Consider the following 4648-nt stretch of genomic DNA (forward strand, 5'->3'; position numbering starts at 1 on the left):
TCAATCTCTTGGCCAAAATGTCTGCAAAAATTTTGTAATCCACATTAAGTAACGATATAGGGCGGTAGTTCTTAAGCTGAGTCTTTTCAGTCTCTGTTTTCGGTATAAGTGTAATGTACGCCTCTTTCCACGACTCTGGTAGGCACCTTCCATGTTTCTGTCTCATTGGTATTGCCTGAAGTTGTGCTTTTACTATCTCCCTCTTAACAAACTCCCAGCCATCATGAACTCCCTTTCCTTTCAGTATTACTGTCCATGGGATCTCACCCAGCACTTCCCTAAGTTTTATGAAGTCAGCTTTCTTAAAGTCAAGAAATTGAGTCCTAGTATACTTGGCTGCTCCTTTCCGCTGTATAGTAAACTATAGTTTGAACTTGTCCAGACTGGTTGGAACCTGTCTAGGTTGGTTTGAACTGGTCCAAGCTGGTTGGAAGCTGCTCAGACCGGTCGAGGCCGGTTTGAACTGGTCTTGGCCAGTTTCAACTGGGCTAGGATGGTTTGAACCGGCCCAAGCCAGTAGGAACCAGCCCAAACCAGTTAGAAAAGGTCCAGGCGGGTTCCAGCTTGGCCAGACTAGTTTGAACTAGCCCAAACGGGTTGGAACTAGCTTACACAGGAACAGGTCTAGACTGTTTTGAACCAGTCCAAGCAGGTTGGAACTGGTCCAGGCAGTTAGATCCTGTTCAAACCGGGTGGAACCGGTGCAAGCCAGTTTGAAAAGGTCTAGGCTGGCATTAACCGGTCTAGGCCGGTTTTTGCCAGTTCAAGCCAGTTTGAACAGGACTAGGCCGGTGTGTGCTGGTCCAATCCGGTTTGAACCAGTCGAGGCCAGTATGTGCCGGTCCAAAGTTTGAACTGGCCCAGACTGGTTGGAACTAGCTCAGACTGGTTGGAACAGGTCCAGGTAGATGGAACAGGAGTATGTCTCTTGAAACCAGCCCTGATCTGTTGGAAACAGTTGATAACGGTTGGATCCGATCCAAGATGGTTGGAACCAGACCAAACGAGTTGAAAAAGTCCAGGCGGGTTCCAACTTGCCCAGACCGGTTTGAACTGGCCCAGACTGGTTGGAACAGAGCCAAGCTGGTTGGAACAGGTTTATGTCACTTGGAACCAGCCCAGACCTGTTGGAACAAGTTCATACTGGTTGGATCTGGTACAAGCCAGTAGGAACAAGCCCAAACCAGATTGAAAAAGTCCAGGCAGATTCCAAGCTCTCCAGACCAATTTGAACTGGTCCAACTTCCCCAGACCGGTTTGAAGTGGTTGGAACAGGTCTAGGCTGGTTTGAACCAGTCGAAACCGAGTACAACAGGTCCAAGCTGGTTGGAACCCGTCCAAGCCAGTTTAAACCATCTCAAACTAGTTGGAGAAAAGTCCAGGCAAGTTCCAACATACCCAGACTAGTTTAAACTGGGCCAGACTGGTTGGAACTGGCTCAGACTGGTTGGAACCGGTCTAGGCTGGTTTGAACCAGTCCAAGTTGGTTGAAACAGGTCCAAACTGCTTGGAACCGGTCTAGGCCCGTTTGAACCGGTCCAAGCCGGTTGGAGCCTGTTGAGACCAGTTTAAACCAGTCCAAGCTGGTTTGAAGCGGTCAAGTCCGGTTTGAAATGGCCCAAGGCAGTTTGAGCAGTTCTAAGTGGGTTGGAACTGGCCCACACAGGTTGGAGCAGGTCCAGGCCAGTTGGAGCAGGTGCAGGTCATTTGAAACTAACCCAAGCTGGTTAGAACAGGTCCAGGCCAGTTGGAACAGGACTATGTCACTTCGAACCAGCCCAGACCAGTCACAACCAGTTCATACAAGTTGGGTCTCATCCAAGCCAGTTGGAACCAGCCCAACCCAGGTTGGAACCAATCGAGGCCGGTTTGAACCAGTCGAGGCCGGTTTGTGTCGGTCCAAGCCGGTTGGAACCGGTCCAAACTGGTTTGAACCGGTCGAGGCCGGTTGGTGCCAGTCCAAGCAGGTTTGAATCTGCAAGGGTGTACCAAATACAGACCCTTCCATCGGGGTTTGGCTGTGCTGGTGGCACCTCCCCCCTTAGGTTTCGCTCTGAGGTGGCATCTATTCTCCTATTTTCCCCAGTGGTGAAGAGGATCATTAAAAGATGCCTGCAATCTTGCCACGTGGGCAGATGGGTTACCATGATTGAGGCCATTAGGTCCTGCATAGCTTGAGGCTTTTCAGAAAAAGGCAGGGTATGGGTTTTCCAGTTTAGCAGGTCAGTAGTAGTGAATGGCACATATTGCATGGTAACAGGCCTAGACCGGTACAAACCTGCCTAGACTGGTTCACACTGGCCTAGACCAATTCCAACTGGCTTGAACCTGTTTCAACCAACTTGGCCTGGTTTAAACAAGCCTAGACCTGTTCCAACCAGTCTGGGCCAGTTCCAACTGGTCTGGGCAAGTTGGAACCTGCCTGGACATTTTCCACCCTCTACCACGAGGATGGCGTGCATCTTTCCAATGCGGCAAACGATGTTTGGTTGGCTGACATATATGCGGGGATTAGGGATTGGTTGCAGGTCTGAGGGTATTGGCGGCAAGCTTTGCTCAAGTGGCGGTTAGGCATTGGTATGGGTATTGTTATGTGGATGTATGGGGGGAGGAGCGCTATCACCTCCCCCGGATATTGAACGGTAGTCCGATAAAGGATTCTGGGGTACATGGCCCCGTCTGAAGCCTATGGAGTCCAGGGTCCAAGGCACGCACCCGAGCAGTGACCCTGGGGGAGTGCCTAGTTGATGTGCATCAGCAGGGCTCCCCCTGCTGGTGTTAACCTTTCTGGATTTTCAAACAAGCAGGCTGAAGCCAGATAGTGGGATAGGACTAATGCCTAAGCCAATATCACTCATCACTTGTAACCAATAAAGTTGTGGCCAATTTTAGCCCATTAACCTTAAAATAACGGTGTTATGTGTCTTTATTCCTACTGGTGGGAGGCGGGAACTCGCCACGCAACCTGGCTTGGCCAATTCAGCTCACAATGCATTCTCAAAGTCTCTGGGGGTCAGTTTGACACCACAGTCCCCTGAGAAAGCCCTTTTGAAATTTGCTAACATACAGCCTGGTGGAGTGCTTGAATTACAAGCTGTTATCATAGAATCATAGAATCATAGAGCTGGAAGAGACCACAAGGGCCATCGAGTCCAACCCCCTGCCAAGCAGGAAACACCATCAGAGCACTCCTGACATATGGTTGTCAAGCCTCTGCTTAAAGACCTCCAAAGAAGGAGACTCCACCACACTCCTTGGCAGCAAATTCCACTGTCGAACAGCTCTTACTGTCAGGAAGTTCTTCCTAATGTTTAGGTGGAATCTTCTTTCTTGTAGTTTGGATCCATTGCTCCGTGTCCGCTTCTCTGGAGCAGCAGAAAACAACCTTTCTCCCTCCTCTATGTGACATCCTTTTGTATATTTGAACATGGCTATCATATCACCCCTTAACCTCCTCTTCTCCAGGCTAAACATGCCCAGCTCCCTTAGCCGTTCCTCATAAGGCATCGTTTCCAGGCCTTTGACCATTTTGGTTGCCCTCCTCTGGACACGTTCCAGTTTGTCAGTGTCCTTCTTGAACTGTGGTGCCCAGAACTGGACACAGTACTCCAGGTGAGGTCTGACCAGAGCAGAATACAGTGGCACTATTACTTCCCTTGATCTAGATGCTATACTCCTATTGATGCAGCCCAGAATTGCATTGGCTTTTTTAGCTGCCGCGTCACACTGTTGGCTCATGTCAAGTTTGTGGTCAACCAAGACTCCTAGATCCTTTTCACATGTACTTTGAACACTCCCCCCGCATCGCTATGTCCCTTGTGAAGTGCTTCTCACCAGATTCTCAGAGATTCGCTTCCCTTTGTTCCCGATCAAAATGCAGTCACCTGATTTGGAAATGCGGTACTGAAAGGTCCACATACAGTGCCCTGGCGCCCTGTTACCATCAATTCTGTTGGAACCAGTTCAGATCGGTTGCAACCAGTCCAAGCCAGTTGGAACTAGCTGAAACCAGTTGGGAAAAGTCCATGTGGGTTCCAACTTGCCCAGACCAGTTTGAACTGGCGCAGACTGGTTGGAACTGGCTCAGATTGCTTGGAACAGGTCTAGGCTGGTTTGAACCGGTCCAAGTCAGTTGGAACAGGTCCAAGCCGGTTGGAACCGATCTAGGCCAGTATGAACCGGTCTAGGCAGGTTTCTGCCGGTCCAAGCCAGTTTGAACCGGTCAAGGCAGGTTTGTACCGGTCTAGGCTGGTTTGAACCGGTCCAAACCGGTTGGAACTGGTCTAGGCCAGTTTGAACCAGTCTAGGCCAGTTGGTTCCGGTCCAAGCCGGTTTCAACTGGTCTAGGTCAGTTTGAACCGGTCCAGGCTGGTTTCTGCTGGTCCGAGCCGGTTTGAAGAGGTCTAGGCCGGTTGGAACAGCTCTGCATCACTTGGAAGCAGCCCAGACCTGCTGGGTGTTGGAAAACAAGCCCCTTCGAGAGAGGCTGGCCCCCCTCGTCGGTTCCCAGAGCTTGTTTACCGGTGATCTGCCCTGGCTGGCATCCCCGCAGTCAAGGAAGATCTTGATAGGCGACATTTCCCAGCGTGGAAAATGCACACCCCCTCCCTCCTTGCTTCCCTAGCAGGGAAAGGAGATAGTCAGAAAG

This window comes from Podarcis pityusensis, assembly GCF_964106645.2.
Source record: "Podarcis pityusensis genome assembly, chromosome: 8".
Lineage (NCBI taxonomy): Eukaryota > Metazoa > Chordata > Lepidosauria > Squamata > Lacertidae > Podarcis > Podarcis pityusensis.